Source organism: Mytilus trossulus, chromosome 5, assembly GCF_036588685.1.
Source record: "Mytilus trossulus isolate FHL-02 chromosome 5, PNRI_Mtr1.1.1.hap1, whole genome shotgun sequence".
Lineage (NCBI taxonomy): Eukaryota > Metazoa > Mollusca > Bivalvia > Mytilida > Mytilidae > Mytilus > Mytilus trossulus.
Genome location: NC_086377.1, coordinates 29626498 through 29647083, shown reverse-complemented (window position 1 = coordinate 29647083; position 20586 = coordinate 29626498). Strand labels below are relative to the sequence as shown.

Genomic DNA, 20586 nt, shown 5'->3' with positions numbered 1-20586 from the left:
AAAATATAAACGAGTCTAAATTGAAAACTACGTTCAAACCTATGATTGCTTTGGATAAAAACTGCAATTTTTATACGTGTGCATGTGAAAAAAATTTCGTTGTAGAAGCGTCTAAAAACAGCACAAACAACATTTTCCAAAAGACCATATATATTTTATTCTGTCAAAAATTCAAAGGAAACGGATAGTAAAATTAAATACCTTACGACTAGGCAGATTTAAGACGATTTTTAAAACTAATTATTTTTGAACACGCTTTCATGAATTAATTTATAAAAAAAAATAAGGAATGGACACTGCATCTTTTCAACCTCTATTGTTTAAAAATATTAATATGAAGATTAATAAAATTCATGAATAAAAAAGAGTGATTTACTTAATCCTTATAAATTTCAAACCAATTACAAACTAAATTAAGCTTTAAATATTGTAAATTTAAGGAATAAGTCAAATCAAATGCAAATGTATCAATAACAATGTCTTACGTAGGGTAAGTTTTTCCAAATACTGAAACAGAACCAATTAAGGCACCAGGAAAAAACCCAGAAGGACAAAAATGACCTTTTATCAAATTGTTTATGTTGTAGTTGAATAACTTTCATAGGACTTTCTAAAAAAAGTCATCTATATATATTTCAATAAATTTATCAAAATAGTTAAATCACAAAAATACTAAACTCAGAGGAAAATTCAATATGGAACGAATCAAATCAAATGGCGAAATCAGAAGCTCAAACACATCAAACGAATGGATAACAACTGTATGTACTATGTATGGAGTAAATAATATACTGCTGCCAGTGCTGGTTAAGGTATAATTGATGACCTGGTGATTATACTGGTAATGACTTGTTAATACAGTACCTCTAAACTGATGATGATGAACTTGACGACCTTGTCATTTCAGATGTCAAACTATTGTGCAATGGTCTAAATAAAGAGTCTGTTGCAAAGACGACAATAAATGATAATAATAAAAAAAAAAGACTACTGAATATAGTACAAAAAGACAGTATGCCAACTTTAAAAAAAAATTGAAATACATTTAAGTAAGGACTAAATAGTGTAACACTGTTATTATCACATCATAACAACAATTTAAATTAGGTTTTAACTGATGTAAAATTAACCGTCCAACTTGCGAAATTCGTGCGCACGAGTTATGTAACTTGGACGCACGAGTTGAAAACTCGCGCGTTAATGTTGTTGAAGTCGTTTACATTGTACCAAAGGTCTTCCGTTTTTAGAATTATTCATATCTTTCTGTCTTGAAATATTGAGTGCTTGCAATTAAATAATATCTGACTAAGTAATTACGAACGTGCGTTTACTGATAATATGAATATGAAGACATGATATGATGTTCAGGAGTACGCCATTTTGACATATAAAGTGCTTCAGGGAATTCTGTAACATATCGATTACCTGTCCGGTCAGGTATGTCATTTACCTTTGTTCCTTAAAATGATATAGACTGTATTAAGGTAAAGAAACAAAACCTGATGGGACTGACTTGAAATCTAAATCTAACCGTCCAACTTTCGTGAGCACGAGTTGTATAACTTGGACGCACGAGTTGAATGTTGTTGAAGTCGTTTGCATTGTACTGTAGCAGGAACAATTCTGCTGGAGATTCGGGGATGCGGACCACAGCTAATTCTAGTTTGTAAACTGATGTGAACGGAGACGATGGATGCCAAATGTGATGCGCTATAATATATCTAAGTAAATGAAAATCAAAAACTGAAAACAATATATACATAATTTAATCAACAAAGTACATCTTTAATCATGTAAAGCCAAATGTAAAAAGAAGAAGAGCATCCAATGACTTTACATTAAGCCGTACTAAGGAGGCATGTAGCTAATGCACTAACCTAAACGATGGTTGGAAAGCTCGGCTTGCCTTGGTCGGACTGAAAGTTAGTCCTCAGTGGATCTAAGTAAGAATCTAAAACGAGTTCTATAAAATATATAAGTTTCTCGCAGAAGGAAATCAAAAGTTTTGCAACGATGCAAATATTCGACTTTACAATATAAATAAATATCTTTAACCAATGAATTCAAAATACCAATATCTATGCAATTTAACAAATATATACTGAATAAGCATCATGTAAATGCTTAAATATATAGAAATATGAAATTTATAGTTTTAAACAAGGGAAATAATAATGACATAGTAATCCTAACTGCCACAGTACCAAAGGTCTTCCGTTTTTTTAGAATTATGCATATCTTTCTGTTTGGAAATATTGAGTGATTGCAATTAAAAAATATCTGACTAAGTTCTTACGAACGTATGAATATATGGATATGAAAACATGATGTGATGTTCAGGCGTCTGCCATTTTGACATATTAAGTGCCTCGTGGTATTGTGTTTTATATCAATAACCTGTTCATTCAGGTTACCTTTGTTCCATTGAAAGATATAGACTGTTTTATTCAATCGAAATCTTATGAGACTGACTTGAAATCTAAATCTTGCAAGATTTATCACAACCTTTTTGATACACAAAATACAGTGCATTGGTCATAATATTCAATGCGTCCTATCCATGAATATTTGAAAATATATTCTCAGATATACAAGGCATAAAATGACGTTAAACTTGATAAGAAAACAACATAACTTTTGCAAGTTAGAGGAATGAAATATCTGTTCAAAAAATATAAATGATGTCATTGTTTAAAATCATCTTTTAATAATTAAGTTATCTTCCTTTGTCTGGTTTTGCAGTGTAATCAACCACAATCAATGCAATATTTTATACTAATATTATAATAATTTAACTTCACACTGATAAAATGAGGCAATCTTTACCATCAAGTGCTCGCAAGCATTTTGATTGATTGGTTAGTGTTAGTTGAATCGTAGCTACTCGGCGATTCTTTAGGACAATACAACGCGATAATCATTTATATAATTTTGTTAAAAAATATTATATGCATAACTGTTGTTACGAGAACATGATATGATGTTCAAGAGTCCGATTTTTTAACACCTGAAGTGCCTGAGGGAAAATTGGAAAAAAATCACTTACCTGTACGAAAAGGCGGGTATTTACCTTTGTTCGTAGGAAAGATGTAGTGTGTTTTTCTCTGGTTAGTGTAAATATAGTCTTCGCTACTCGGCGATTGCTAATGTGTTGTTAAGCACAATACAACGTTATTTCACGTGTATCAACTATGCAACATTATAATAATGTGCATGGCATTTAATGACTACAACTTGCAATATCAATCGACTTTCGAGAGCAACATAGGACTGGTTTGTACATATACGAGTTTTATTTACACTAAAATAACTGTAATATTTCAGATTAGCTTCACTTAAGTTCTTATTAAGATGTAGTTTATAATTTCCTAAGAGAAAAACACAATCACAATAGCTTTCAACGACACAGCATAAGACAACGCCAGACCTTGCTTATCTTGTGAACTTTCAGACTAAGAATCATTTCCTTGCAACATAGGAGTAAAAGATTAACACATTACCAAAATCATCTTATTTTTCAAAATTACAATTCGGCAACAAATTTCCATAGTCATAACGAATGTTTTATGTAGCAATGAAGTATGATCTTTATAGATATATGTACTCTCATTAAGATGCGTTAAAAACCAACCCCTTTTCAACTTCACCCACGCCAAAAGCTTCATAGCATACCATTAGTCCGTTTTTAAGCATGATAATTTGAATAATCATTTTGGGAAAATTTCCCGCTAAAGTCTAACAATTTATTCATGCAAAATAAAAAAAAATACACGTGCACATAAAACAACAAATATCACAACCAAAAGAGAATATCATTGAATTCATATCACATAAAAATGCATACCAGAAGGAGAAAGACAACGCAAGAAAAGGGGAACACTTACACAAAGCAGTTCGGAGCACTCTGCTGAAACCTCTATTTAGCTGTGGCTGATGGTGATATCCATCCTCTTACATATATCGAAAACACGCACATCTTTTAAATGAGTGGATGAACCACTGTGTCCAGGCGAATGCATTATACAATGAAATGTTTCCCTTTATGATTCCATTAGTAGTCTCTGCCGGGCTACTGGTGCACAGTAAATACATTTCTCCATTTCCTCCTGAAAAAAGTTGCAAGAATTGCAAAGTGGGCATTGTTTCTATGCATTTAAGTGAAATATAGAAGGCAAAGTAAAAAAAAAAGATTTAATAGACATTTTAAAAGTTAGAAAGACAAATCTAGATAGATATAGGAAGATGTGGTGTGAGTGCCAATGAGGTTCTCAATTATGACACAAATACGATCGAAAGATACATACACATAATACATAATCTAAAAAGAAACATGAACTCAGGGTAGAATACAACAGCCCTGTTGTACCTCATTCGGTTTTACATTTGCAACCTCAGCGTCTGCAAATAAAAGAAACTCTTGTTTCTTACTCTGTCAACTACAATTTCAACTACGCTTTAACCAAATATGTCATTGGTGTTATATTACGCTCATTACCGTTATGTTTTTCAAGTCAAATTTTCTTCCTAATTGCGTTTCAGCCATTGCCGAGTTTACTGCTTGAGCCAAATAAAGAAAACAGTAGTATACCGCTGTATAAAAGTTTGTGGATTTTCACGCATCATTTTCATTCTCAAATAATTTTGATACAACCCATTTATAAAAAAAGTTGAACAAATGGTTGATTGATATCTTGCCCTCTAAAAGCATCTGTTGCTAAAGTTGAAAATCGGTCTCCAAAATAGGGAACATTTTCGCCAATTTTTTTATTAACCTTATTCAAAAGTTCAAATGCATATGATGCATCAAGAATATGCTCACAACGAAAATTCAATTGTGTTTGTAGATTATCCCAATTATTATTCTCCTGATTAGTTTCTATCAACTACCTAGCCATGAAATCACTTGCTGACCCTTCAGATGTTTGGTAACATCATTCTACAATCATTCGGATTAAATTTGTAATCATTGCATATTTTTCTATGGATCAAATCAAAACACAGACTGCATATCAATAGATTAAACAAGACAGGATTGTGTGGTGGTGATGATAAGCGTTTGATTTTAAAAGATGGAATTCAAACGTTAGCTCATTAACATTACAAAAACAAAGACAGTTCATAATTCATCGTGTTAATTTAATGTAATACATATACAAAATAAAACTGATCATATCATAATATTTATGTGTTTGTTATACATAATAGACATTACAAAACTCTTCAGTTAATGATAAAAAAAAACAATGTATATATCTATTTCAAAACAAAGCGATTTGTCAGCTTACGTGTACTTACAAAAAATAACATAATTTTACCAAACACTTTCACAAGGAGAAAAAAAAATAATAAATCCCTTATTCATTTCGTTCAGACATTATTTTCGTCATCAAAACATTCCAAAATAATGTAGGAAATATAGATTTTATATCAAAGAGTATTGGTTTTGGTAAAAGATCACAATTTTCTTGAATTTGAAAATATGTTTTATCATTAAAACTTTTGACAACTGTTAAAAGTCTTTTCGTATAATTGGTGGGAAAGTGAAAATTTGATACTTCTATGTTTTATTTTATCATGTATTATTTTAAGAATGGTTGATCACATGCATTTTTGGGGAAATGTAACGTACATTTCTAAATTGTACTATTTTGAAATCTAAAGAATCAATTATAATTTCATTCAAAGTTTTAAACCCTGCATGTTTTATGATATTTAAATAACCATTTAAAATGGTCGATAAATGTTTTTGCCTTATCTGTAGGACAGAATTTACATGGAAGAATATTTTATATTAATTATTGAATACAAATCCAAAATTTCTTAACTGTATTTAAAAAAAATCCTTTTCTCACTGGTCAATCACACCATATATTTAATAATGTAAATAGACTTACTTTAAAATTGTCCTTCAGCATTTCCAGCTGGCTTATCAGTTCACTAAATTGGACTGCTTCCTCAAATGCGAGAAACAATTTACCATTAAAATTTAGTCGATTGTCGTATATGTTAACAAAGAAATTCCCCATAGCGGATTGTTGCAAAACTACATTTTTTAAGGTTTCCAAATCGGTGAGAATACTCTTTTTTGCCATTTCTGGACTTTTCCAGACAAATCTGGATCCACTTTGTGAAGACATGATGAGTGTAAATATAGAAATTAAAAAAAAAACTTCTCTTACAGAAAGTACACTCATTTCATATCATTCAATAGGCTGATGAGATCACCAGGATAAGAATCTTCTACTTTTCTTTTTTTTTTGGTGCCGTATATGGAGGTGGGGGAAGCATTTCTGCTGATCCTCTTGAAGATGGAATATAAAGTTCTGGCTTGTAGGTTGGAGAAACAAATGGTTCTGGATTAAATGTTGTAGATCCACTAGCTTCAGTTGGGTTACTGATTGTTTTATTCTCCTCATTGTCATTGTTGTTATATTACGCTCATTACCGTTATGTTTTTCAAGTCAAATTTTCTTTTTAATTGCGTTTCAGCCATTGCCGAGTTTACTGCATGAGCCAAATAAAGAAAACAGTAGTATACCGCTGTATAAAAGTTTGTGGATTTTCACGCATCATTTTCATTCTCAAATAATTTTGATACAACCCATTTATAAAAAAAGTTGAACAAATGGTTGATTGATATCTTGTCCTCTAAAAGCATCTGTTGCTAAAGTTCAAATTCGGTCTCCAAAAAAAGGGAACATTTTCGCCAATTTTTTTATTAACCTTATTCAAAAGTTCAAATGCATATGATGCATCCAGAATATGCTCACAACGAAAATTCAATTGTGTTTGTAGATTATCCCAATTATTATTCTCCTGATTAGTTTCTATCAACTACCTAGCCATGAAATCACTTACTGACCCTTCAGGTGTTTGGTAACATCATTCTACAATCATTCTGATTTAAATTTGTAATCACTGCATATTTTTCTATGGATCAAATCAAAACACAGACTGCATAACAATAGATTAAACAAGACAGGCTTGTGTGGTGGTGATGATAAGCGTTTGATTTTAAAAGATGGAATTCAAACGTTAGCTCATGGACATTACAAAAACAAAGACAGTTCATAAGTCATCGTGTAAATTTAATGTAATGCATATACAAAATAAAACTGATCATATCATTATATTCATGTGTTTGTTATACATAATAGACATTACAAAACTCTTCAGTTAATGATAATGAAACAATGTATATACCTATTACAATGCAAAGCGATTTGTCAGCTTACGTGTACCTACAGAAAATAACATAACTTTAGCAAACACTTTCACAAGGAGAAAAAAAAATCCCTTATTCATGTCGTTCAGATATTATTTTCGTCATCAAAACATTCCAAAATAATGTAGGAAATAAAGGTTTTATATCAAAGAGTATTGGTTTTGGTAAAAGATCACAACTTTCTTGAATTTGAAAATATGTTTTATCATAAAAAAAACCCTGTTAAGAATCTTTTCGTATAATTGGTGGGAAAATGAAAAATTGATACTTCTATTTTTTATCTTATCATGTATTATTTTAAGAATGGTTGATCACATGCATTTTTGGCGAAAATGTAACGTACATTTCTAAATTGTACTATTTTGAAATCTAAAGAATCAATTATAATTTTATTCAAAGTTTTAAACCCTGCAATTTTTATGATATTTAATTAACCATTTAAAACGGTTGATAAATGTCTTTGCTCTAAAATTTCCTCATTAACAAGGTACACATCGTGTAAAGAAAAATCAAAATCGTCCCAAAATTTGTTAAAAAGATATGATGTATTTTCTAGTAGGTGTTGTCAACTGAACTAAATCATCTCTAATGTCAAAACTATCTAAACTACGACGTATGACTACTATTATTTCTATTGTTATAATTTCTAATGTTTTCATGTTAATAATTTGTTTTTCTTTTTTCTTTCTTCAAAAAAAAAAAGACACGACGTGATGTTCAAATGGAATCACTGTCTTCTGCTTCTCCTTTTTTTTCTCCTTCGTCGTAGCTCTCCGAGAAGATAATGTTCTTCTTTTGTCTCCAACCACCACTATAAAAGAATATAAGATACAAATAAGACACACCGTTCATTTAAAGACAAACGTATGATGAGGTTTTCTTTCATTTATTCAACACATTTCAACATGGAAAGAAGTGAAGAAATTAGTCACCTGGATGTTTCAGTAACGACAGAAAATGACAGTAACAATGATTTTGTTTTCCTCAATTAACATATGGAACTTATTAAGCGTATAAACATATTAATGCTTGCATACACTACAGTTTTATGTCTCGTGGGAATTATACACATGTCATGCATTACATATGTTAAACAACATGAAAATGCAAACAAATGATAGTGCATGTGCTATACAACACAGATTTCCTCTAACGGATACAGTTTACATTGGTGTATGTTCCGATAATATGGAAGTAAATCTGTATGCAGAAGTGATTGATCATACCATTCAACTTTCACGACGTCAATGGAAATATTTAAAGAGGACTGTGCCATTCATAGATAGTTAGTTAAGGTTTAAACGTATGACTAAATGAATACTTACGGTACCTTCTCCTGCTTCGTCGGAAATAAAGGGGTTCTTCTTAGTTTTCTGTAAAAGAAACAACTATGTATCATTAACGTTTCATATGATAAAAAATATATATATAATATTTAGTTTTCGTTTTGTTTTATTTTCCATTACAAAAAAAAAATATGATCGGTTAAATGAGAAGATGTAGATGTATTAATTATTTTTGTTTAATCTTTTATTTTTTCCCCCTACCTTTTTAGTCTGTACTTCTTCTTCTCCTTCTCCTGCTTCGTCGGAAATGAATGGGTTCTTCTTTGTTTTCTGTAAAAGAAACAACTATGTATCATTAACGTTTCATATGATAAAAATATATATATAATATTTAGTTTTCGTTTTGTTTTATTTTCCATTACAAAAACAAATATGATCGGTTAAATGAGAAGATGTAGATGTGTTAATTATTTTCGTTAAATCTTAATTTTTTCCCTACCTTTTTAGTCTGTACTGCTTCTTCTCTCTCTTCAACTTTGCGTTTACCACCTTTTTTTCTAAAAGGTAAAGAATATATATATATATATATATAAATGTCTAAGAATATAACTTAACACGCTAATATATAAATATATATGTACCAAACAATAACATTCGATAATAAATGACGATAAAATGTTTAGTTTAATACTTTAATTTATATTTTAACTATTTATCAGAAAATATAACGGGTTTATTTGTGGAATTAAAAGTTACACACACACGCAAACGCTCACTTTTGATTCTTTCTTTTGATCTTTATCACTTGCTCTGTCCTGAAAACAAAATAGGAATTTATTAACGAATAAAGAATGGAAACGGTGCATATTTTAGTTGATTAGATGACTCTTTGACATGTGTAAATGTCTTCTTTTAGAAAAAAAATATAGAATTCTATCCTGCACAGAAAACTAATGTCAAACTAATTCTATTAATCAAAATCATGTGTGACAATAAAATACTAAACCGTATAGGTTTAATCTCTTACTATAACTACTTTGTGACATAGATAGAGAGTTGTCTCAGATGCACTCATACCACATCTTCTTAATTATATTCCTTCATATTTTAGATTATTTTCATAAAATTAACTTACCCTTTTCTTCAGCTCTTTCTTTATTGTGTCCATTTTTTCACTATGAGTGAAAGTATGCTAAATTCATCCACTCCCAGACAAATCCCTCTGCCAAACTCTCCTTTCTTTTCCAGACATATATAAAAAAAAAATCCTCAAACTTCTTAACTTTAACTACCTTACCCCGTCCAAAGGTCTGGTAGAAGTAGTTGGCCCCCTTCTTATTTCTGAAGTACACCATTATCTCTGTATCACATACAAGATCGATTCCAATGCGTATATACAAGGAAAGTGTGTGTGGTTGTAAAAATAATTATTATCTTTAATTAAACATTATCATAATTAATGTCAAAGACAAAGGTCTGTAAAGTATTCAACGTTCGCTAGTACACACAGTTTAAGTATGTTGTCATATATTTCCTATGCTTATGTTTCCTCAGGACTGTCTTCCCACGAGTATATGGACTTCGCTCATTGTTCTCATGCGTGAAGGAAAAATAAAACAAGAAATTGCTAAAAAAAAAATAATTCAACAAAAAAAATATTTATAAAACAGTAATACATACATCATAAATTAAAGCACCTTCTTAAATACTTGCAATTAATGTAAAACATGGATTTCTTATAGATGAGATCTTTGTTGGACGAAAATTAATGTTGAACAGAGAAAAAAAAATCCTCATAGAAAATTTTACACTATACTTTTCTTTTTTATTACTTTCATACTAAAAATCCAAAACATATTCGTAACAATATGGAAGCTTCAAATTATCCAAATTTCTTTTTTTGGAATGTAACAAAAAAAAATGTTTGCATAAAAAATTGAATATTTAACATATAAAACAGTAATACATACATCATAAATTAAAGCACCTTCTTAAATACTTGCAATTAATGTAAAACATGGATTTCTTATAAATGAGATCTTTGTTGGACGAAAATTAATGTTGAACAGAGAAAAAAAAAATCCCCATAGAAAATTTTACACTATAACTTTCTATTCTATTACTTTCATACTAAAAATCCTAAACATATTCGTAACAATATGGAAGCTTCAAATTCTCCATTTTCTTTTTTGAAATGTAACAGGGTTTTTTTTGCATCAAAAAATGAATATTTAACAGAGAGAGAAAAAAATCATCATATATAGCATCATATGCTATATAACGCGTATTATCGTTACTTTTTAAAGTCAAATTTTCTTCTTATTTGCGTTTCAGCCACTGCCGAGTTTACTGCTTGAGCCAAATAAAGACAACATTTGTATACCGCTGTATAGAAGTTTTGTGGATTTTCACGCATCATTTTCATTCTCAAATATTTTTCATACAACTTGTTTATAAAAAATCTGAACAAATGGTTGATTGATATCTTGCCCTCGAGAAGTATCTGTTGCTAAAGTTAAAATTCGTTCTCAAAACAAGGGAACAATTTCGCCAATTTTCTGATTAACCTTATTCAAAAGTTCTTATGCATATGAAGCATCAAGAATATGCTCATAACGAAAATTCAATTGCGTTTTAAGATTCTCCCAATTATTATTCCCCTGATTAGTTTCTCTTAACCACTTAGCAATAAAATCACTTACTTGCCCTTAAGATGTTTGGTAACATTTCATTCTACAATCATTTGGATAAAATTTGTAATCATTGCATATTTTTTAAAAGATCGAATCAATTGAGAATGTGTTTTCTGAATTTGAACCGTCAAAGCCTTCAACTATCGAATTGACACCGTTTAAAATTAATTTTTGAGTAAGACTTTGAACTTGTGTTCCTAAATTTTGAAAAACTAACCCTACATTAAATTCATTTTCAGCCATTTTTGAGAAAATAATAATTAAGATTATCATATAAAATATCACATGTACCCTAAAATACTTTAGAAATTTTTCACGGTCACGGTACACCAAAATGATCTTATAACAAAAAAAAAATCTCCTTACTAGATTGTTGTAACACAACATTTTTTTTATTTCCAAATCTGCGGAAATATCCTTTTTACCTATTTTTGGATTTTTTCAAAATCACATTTCAGCAAACAATAGCAATAGCCATAATGAATGTCCAATGTAGCATGAATTACGATCTTTATAGATATATGTTCTCACTATAAGATGCGATGAAGCCAATTCTTTTTCAACTCCATGGCCACCCATGCCAAAAAGCTCCATATCATACCATTAGTCCGTTTTGAAGCATGACAATTTGAATAATCACTTTGGGAAAATTTCCCGATAAAGTCCAACAATTTATTGATACAAAAAAAAAATACACGTGCACATAACAACGAATATCACATCCAAATGAGAATATCACTGAATTCATATCACATAAAAATGCATACCAGTGGAAACAAGACAAGGCAAGAAGAAGGGAACACTTACACAAAGCAGTTGGAACACTCTGTTGAAACCTCTATTTACCTGTGGCTTATGGTATTACATGTAACCATCCTCTTCCATATATCGAATACACTCTCCAGAAACTCTGCACATCTTTTAAATCAGTGGAAGAACCACATGTGTCCAGGCGAATGCATTTAACAATGTAATATTTCCCTTTATGATTCCATTAGTAGTCTCTACAGGACTTTCTGTGTACAGTAAATACATGTCTCCATTTCCTCCCGAAAGACGTTGCAAGAATTGCAAAATTTTGCAGTGTTTCTATGCATCTAAGGGAAATATAGAAGTCAAAGACAAATAAAAAAGATTTAATAGATATTTTAAAAGTTGAAAAGACATATTTAGATCGGTTTTCCATTATGACATCAATACGATCGAAAGATACATACACAAAATACATAACCTGAAAAAAAAACCATGAACTCAGGTTAGAAAACAACCGTCATGTTGTACCTCATTCGGTTTTCCATTTGCAACCTCAGCGTATGCAAGTAAACGAAACCAATGTATCTTGCTCTATCAAATACAATTTCAACTACTCTTTAAACAAATATGTCCATTGGTGCAAAAAACGCGCATTTCCGTTACTTTTTTCAAGTCAATTTTTTTTCTTTATTGCGTTTCAGCCACTGCCGAGTTTACTGCTTGAGCCAAATAAAGACAACATTAGTATACCGCTGTATAGAAGTTTGTGGATTTTCACGTATCTTTTTCATTCTCAAATATTTTTCATACAACCCGTTTATAAAAAAATTGATATCTTGCCCTCTAGAAGCATCTGTTGCTAAAGTTAAAATTCGTTCCCCAAATGAGGGAACATTTTCGCCAATTTTCTGATTAACTTTATTCAAAAGTTCTTATGCATATGATGCATCAAGAATATGCTCATAACGAAAATTCAATTGCGTTTTTAGATTCTCCCAATTATTATTCCCCTGGTAAGTTTCTCTTAACCACCTAGCAATAAATTCACTTACGGGCTCTTCAGATGTTTGGTAACATATCATTCTACAATCATTTGGATAACATTTCTAATCATTGCATATTTTTCTATGGATCGAATCAATTGAGAATATTTGTTTCTGAATTTGAACCGTCAAAGCCTTCAACTATCGAATTGACACCGTTTGAAGTTAATTTTTGAGTAAGAATTTAAACTTATATTTGTTGCTAAATTTGGAAAACTAACCCTACATTAAATCTTTTTCAGTCATTTTTGAGGACATAATAATTAAGATTATCATATAAAATATCACATGTACCCTAAAATACTTTAGAAATTTTTCACGGTCACGGTTCACCAAAATGATCTTATAACAAAAAAAAATCTTTTTATTCGATTGTTGTAACACAACATTTTTTTTTCCAAATCTGCGGAAATATCCTTTTTACCTATTTTTGGATTTTTTCAAAATCACATTTAAGCAAACAATAGCAATAGCCATAATGAATGTCCAATGTAGCCATTAATTACGATCTTTATAGATATATGTTCTCACTATAAGATGCGATGAAACCAAGCCCTTTTCAAATCCATGACCACCCACGCCAAAAAGCTCCATATCATACCATTAGTCCGTTTTGAAGCATGACAATTTGAATAATCACTTTGGGAAAATTTCCCGATAAATACCAACAATTTATTGATACAAAAAAAAAATACACGTGCACATAACACAACGAATATCACAACCAAATGAGAATATCACTGAATTCATATCACATAAAAATGCATACCAGTGGAAACAAGACAAGGCAAGAAGAAGGGAACACTTACACAAAGCAGTTGGAACACTCTGTTGAAACCTCTATTTACCTGTGGCTTATGGTATTACATGTAACCATCTTCTTCCATATATACTTCCGAATACACTCTCCAGAAACTCTGCACATCTTTTAAATCAGTGGAAGAACCACATGTGTCCAGGCGAATGCATTTAACAATGAAATATTTCCCTTTATGATTCCATTAGTAGTCTCTACAGGACTTTCGGTGTACAGTAAATACATGTCTCCATTTCCTCCCGAAAGACGTTGCAAGAATTGCAAAATTTTGCAGTGTTTCTATGCATCTAAGGGAAAAGAAGTCAAAGACAAATAAAAAGATTTAATAGATATTTTAAAAGTTGAAAAGACATATTTAGATCGGTTCTCCATTATGACACCAATACGATCGAAAGATACATACACAAAATACATAACCTGTAAAAAAACATGAACTCAGGTTAGAAAACAACCGTCATGTTGTACCTCATTCGGTTTTCCATTTGCAACCTCAGCGTATGCAAATAAACGAAACCCTTGTATCTTGGTCTATCAAATACAATTTCAACTATTCTTTAACCAAATATGTCCATTGGTGCTAAAAACGCGCATTACCGTTACTTTTTTCAAGTCAAATTTTTTTCTTTATTGCGTTTAAGCCACTGTCGAGTTTACTGCTTGAGCCAAATAAAGACAACATTAGTATACCGCTGTATAGAAGTTTGTGGATTTTCACGTATCATTTTCATTCTTAAATATTTTTCATACAACCCGTTTATAAAAAAAAACCTGAACAAATGGTTGATTGATATCTTGCCCTCGAGAAGCATCTGTTGCTAAAGTTAAAATTCGTTCCCCAAATAAGGGAACATTTTCGCCAATTTTCTGATTAACCTTATTCAAAAGTTCTAATGCATATGATGCATCAAGAATATGCTCATAACGAAAATTCAATTGCGTTTTTAGATTCTCCCAATTATTATTCCCCTGGTTAGTTTCTCTTAACCACCTAACAATAAATTCACTTACGGGCTCTTCAGATGTTTGGTAACATATCATTCTACAATCATTCGGATAAAATTTCTAATCATTGCATATTTTTCAATGGATCGAATCAATTGAGAATATTTGTTTCTGAATTTCAACCGTCAAAGCCTTCAACTATCGAATTGACACCGTTTGAAGTTAGTTTTTGAGTAAGAATTTAAACTTATATTTGTTGCTAAATTTGGAAAACTAACCCTACATTAAATCTTTTTCAGTCATTTTTGAGGACATAATAATTAAGATTATCATATAAAATATCACATGTACCCTAAAATACTTTAGAAATTTTTCACGGTCACGGTTCACCAAAATGATCTTATAACAAAAAAAAAATCTTTTTATTCGATTGTTGTAACACAACATTTTTTTGATTTCTAAATCTACGGGAATATCCTTTTTACCTATTTTTTTTAATTTTTTCAAAATCACAATTCAGCAAACAATAGCCATAGCCATAATGAATGTCGAATGTAGCCATGCATGACGATCTTTATAGATATATGAACTCTCTATAAGATGCGATGAAACCAACCCCTTTTCAAATCCATGACCACCCACGCCAAAAAGTTTCATATCCTACCATTAGTCCGTTTTGAAGCATGACAATTTGAATACTCATTTTGGGAAAATTTCCCGCTAAAGACCAACAATTTATTGAAACAAAAAAGTACACGTGCACATAACACAACGAATATCACAACCAAAAGAGAATATCATTGAATTCATATCACATAAAAATGCATACCAGTGGAAAAAAGAAAAAGCAAGAAGAGGGGAACACTTACACAATTGGAACACTCTGTTGAAACCTCTATTTACCTGTGGCTAATGTTGATATATGTAAGTAGTTGTGTTATGCACGTTCTAGAACAACTTCCGGCTAGTGTTATGCACGTTCTAGAACAACTTCCGGCTAGTGTTATGCACGTTCTAGAACAACTTCCGGCTCTTCCGGATGGAGTAATGATCTAAGGATACAGGAGGTCAAACAAAGTTCAAATAAGTAACATTCCAGCAATTGTAAGAATGATGTCATCAAGAACGTTGCAACCTTAACCATAGGAATGTGTAGAATGTGCGGAATGTGTGTACTGATGTATTGTTGATTATATCATTGGTATACCTCTTTCAATAAAGAAACTAATTTTAAAAGAAAACGAATGAAAAGCAGATTCATGACTTTTTAACATTCACAGATCGACTAACAGATATATATATACATTTTTCCTTAACACCTATTAGTTAGGGTTCTAGGATAATGATATAACCTTTATAACCTGCCTTTTTAGTTTAGTTTCGTACAGGATATCGTTTGGTAAAGATGTCCAGAAAGAATTCTCATGATCAGACAGACAGCTTTATTGTCACACAAGCAAAAATTCAATAAAAATATGCTTTAAATTGTAAAATATTCGAATTAGCTCTCGCCGTGATATAGCCTTTTTGTGCTAATGCGGCGTAAAGCAACCAACAATCAATCGATCAATGAACCGATCGAGTATAGCAGCTAGCCTGGAATCTTTATATAAAAACTTCAATGTTGACATACTCATGTTAAAATGGTCAGGAGTTGTGATATTACTATCCATGAGGTTAGCAACACTTGTGCTTACAACTAATATTTATTCATCTGTTCACCTTCCAAGTCATAATTCCTCTGACTGCATCCAAATAAAGACTTGTGGACCAAATATTTGTAAATTTGTAAAACAGATCAATCTTACTCACAATTATATTCTAAGTATTTACAAACGATATGATGAGGTAGATATTAGAGAATTTATCAGAGGGAAGCCAACACATAATGCCGTTCAACTGAACATTGATCAACTACGCTACATTAAACGAATTCTACCAACAATATTGAAAAATGCAAAAAGGAGAAAATAAACAAATTCTTCGCGCATGAAATTTTCAGCTAGAAAACTATATATTTCATGAATTTCAAGTATGTGAATGATTTATAGAAAAATACCGAGTATGTGAATTATGTTAACTATTCAACCATCAAATTTATATTCAATGAAATTCGAAGCTTATGTAGTTCATAAGAAAAAAACCAAGATGGACCAACAAGAAAAGAATCGTCTAGTTTAAATTTGCTGAAAATATTATAAAACATACTAGGAAATTAGCAAAAAATCATTGCTATGGATGTGAAGTCGATCACCCTAGTCAAAGACACCATACTTGCATTATGTGGACAGACGAAGATCATTTAAATCTATACTTTGATGACATATTGGTCTCTTGTGGACAGTTGTTTCATTGGCAATCATTCCCCATCTTTTTTTATATGTTTCAGTTAAATAAATTCAGTCGGCAACTGAATTATTCGACAAGTCAAAGTTAACAATAATGAAATATTTTTTTCCCTCACAGACAGCTTGTGCTACGAAATCATGACAGATGATGTATACAAGGATATGGAAATCATCAAAGACCATTTCGACTTCTCTGGATATCCTCAAACTCACTATCTATTTTCAAACAAATACAAAAAATGCCTGGAAATTCAAAAATTAACTAGATGGTAACTTTATTATCAATCGATTAACAAAATTTGAAATTAAAAAATATTAAATGATAAAGAACAAAAATCCAACGAAAAATAATGTAATATCTTTGCAATTTTTCTTTTTACTTCACACAAAAAAAATCTATTTTATCTTAAACCTAATTTCAACTAAATAATTGATTCATTTCGTTTTGTTTCGGGTGTTCCAATTAAAGAGTTTATTGGATTGCGACCAAAAATTTACAGTTTGATATATGATGACGACAACACAGAACAGGAAAAGAAAACTGCCAAAGGAATAAAAAATGTGCCGTCAAAAAACAGTTAAAACATGCCAATTATAAAGAATGCTTATTTCAAAATTCATCAACAATGAATTCAATGAAATTGATAAAAAGTCAAAATCATGAAATCTTTGTCAACCATATTGTTAAAAAAGGATTATCGAATTTTGATGAGAAGGGATTTTGGATTAATCATATCAAGAGTTATGCCTATGGACATTTCAAAATAGGATTAAACTTTGTATGTTTTACTTAATAATTTATTATGTTATTTTATTGTTAATAAAATTTTATTAACTTTTCTTAAAAACTTTAACGCCTGAAACAAACTCCTCTTACAGAGAGTACACTCATTTCATATCATTCAATAGGCTGATGAGATCACCAGGAAGTGAGTCTTCTACTTTTCTTTTCTTTTTGGTGCCGTATATGGAGGTGGGGAGACATTTCTGCTGATTCCCTTGAAGATGGAATATAAAGTTCAGGCTTATAGGTTGGAGAAACAAAAGGTTATGGATTTAATGTTGTAGATCCACTAGCTTCAGTTGGGTTACTGATTGTTTTATTCTCCTCCTAAACCATTTCTTTTATTTTTTTATTTTTTTTGCTCCTTAAGTGAAATCTAAGAAACATAGACTTACTTTAAAATATTCCTTCAGCATTTCCAGCTAGCTTATCAGTTTACTAAATTGGACTGCTTCCTCGAATGCTAGGGACAATTTACCATTAAAATTTAGTCGATTGTCGTATATGTTAACAAAGAACTTCCCCATAGCGGATTGTTGCAAAACTACATTTTTCTGGTTTCCAAATCGGTGAGAATACTCTTTAAAATTGCCATTTCTGGACTTTTCCAAGAAGACTAATCTTGATCCATTTTGTGAAGACATGATAAGTGTAAATGTAGAAATTAATATCATAGCGATTTTTCTTTTTACTTCACACAAAAAAAATCTATTTTATCTTAAACCTAATTTCAACTAAATAATTTATACATTTCGTTTTGTTTGAGATGTTCCAATTAAAGAGTTTTTTGGATTGCAACCACAAATGTAAAGTTTGATATATGATGACGACAACACAGAACAAGAAAAGAAAAATGCCAAAGGAATAAAATAAAATGTGCCGTCAAAAAACAGTTAAAACATGCCAATTATAAAGAATGCTTATTTCAAAATGCAGTTATGGCTATGGACATTTCAGATAGGATTAAACTATGTTTTATTTAATAATTTAGTATGTTATTTTATTGCAAATGCTATTTTATTAACTTTTCTTAAAAACTTTAATGGAACGCCTGAAACAAACTCCTCTTACAGAGAGTACACTCATTTCATAGCATTCAATAGGCTGATGAGATCACTAGGATATGAGTCTTCTAGTTTTCTTTTCTTTTTGGTGCCGTATATGGAGGTGGGGAGGCATTTCTGCTGATCCCCTTGAAGATGGAATATAAAGTTCTGCCTTATAGGTTGGAGAAACAAAAGGTCCTGGATTTAATGTTGTAGATCCTTTAGCTTCAGTTGGGTTACTGATTGTTTTATTCTCCTCCTAAAATATTTCTTTTATTTTTTATTTTTTTTCATATTTTTTATAAGTTTTATATATTTTTTTTCGTTCCTTAAGTGAAAGTTAGTTCCTCGAAAATAAATGTGCTTGTTAGAACAACTTTCAAGTCTTCTAAGTTCTATAATGAGATCAATATTTAAAAAAACACCCCCTCCACCCTTAGCTGTAGGACGGAATTTACATATTAGAAGAATATTCTATATTAATTATTGAATACAAATCCAAAATTTCTTAACTGTATTTAAAAAAAATCATTTTCTCACTGGTCAATCACACCATATATTTAATAATGTAAATAGATGTACTTTAAAATTGTCCTTCAGCATTTCCAGCTGGCTTGTCAGTTCACTAAATTGGACTGCTTTCTCAATTGCGAGGGACAATATACCATTTAAATTTAGTCAATTGTCGTATATGTTATCAAAGAAATTCCCCATAGGGGATTGTTGCAAAACTACATTTTTCTGGTTTCCAAATCGGTGAGAATACTCTTTTTTGCCATTTCTGGACTTTTCCAAGAAGACAAATATGGATCCCTTTTGTGAAGACATGATGAGTTTAAATGTAGAAATTAAAAAAAAACAACTCCTCTTACAGAGATTACACTCATTTCATATCATTCAATAGGCTGATGAGATCACCAGGATAAGAATCTTCTACTTTTCTTTTTTTTGGTGCCGTATATGAAGGTGGGAGAGGCATTTCTGCTGATCCTCTTGAAGATGGAATATAAAGTTCTGGCTGAAAGGTTGGAAAATCAAAAGGTTCTGGTTTAAATGTTGTAGATCCACTAGCTTCAGTTGGGTTACTGATTGTTTAATTCTCCTCCTAAAATATTTTTTTTATTTATTTTATATTTTCTATAAGTTTTCTATATTTTTTTTCGTTCCTTAAGTGAAAGTTAGTTCCTCGAAAATGAATGTGCTTGGTAGAAACTTTCAAGTCTTCTAAGTTCTATAATAAGATCAACATTTAACAAAAAACACTCCCTCCACCCTTAGCTGTAGGACAGAATTTACATATTAGAAGAATATTTTTTATTAAATATTGAATACAAATTAACTGTATTTAAAAAAAAAATCATTTTCTCACTGGTCAATCACACCATATATTTAATAATGTAAATAGACTTACTTTAAAATTGCCCTTCAGCATTTCCAGCTGTCTTATCAGTTCACTAAATTGGACTGCTTTCTCAATTGCGAGGGACAATCTACCATTTAAATTTAGTCGATTGTCGTATATGTTAACAAAGAAATTCCCCATAGCGGATTGTTGCAAAACTACATTTTTCAGGTTTCCAAATCGGTGAGAATACTCTTTTTTGCCATTTCTGGACTTTTCAAAAAAGACAAATCTGGATCCATTTTGT

General features: G+C 30.7%; 1 long non-coding RNA gene across 1 annotated transcript; it reads right to left on the bottom strand.

Annotated features, from left to right (window-relative positions):
• Window positions 1-8772: 8772 nt before the first annotated feature.
• Window positions 8773-9080, bottom strand: LOC134718424 (uncharacterized). Its single transcript, XR_010107378.1, has 2 exons — window positions 9011-9080; window positions 8773-8841 (listed from the first exon to the last, which is right to left on the bottom strand). It is a non-coding gene; the product is annotated as an uncharacterized LOC134718424 (long non-coding RNA).
• Window positions 9081-20586: the final 11506 nt, after the last annotated feature.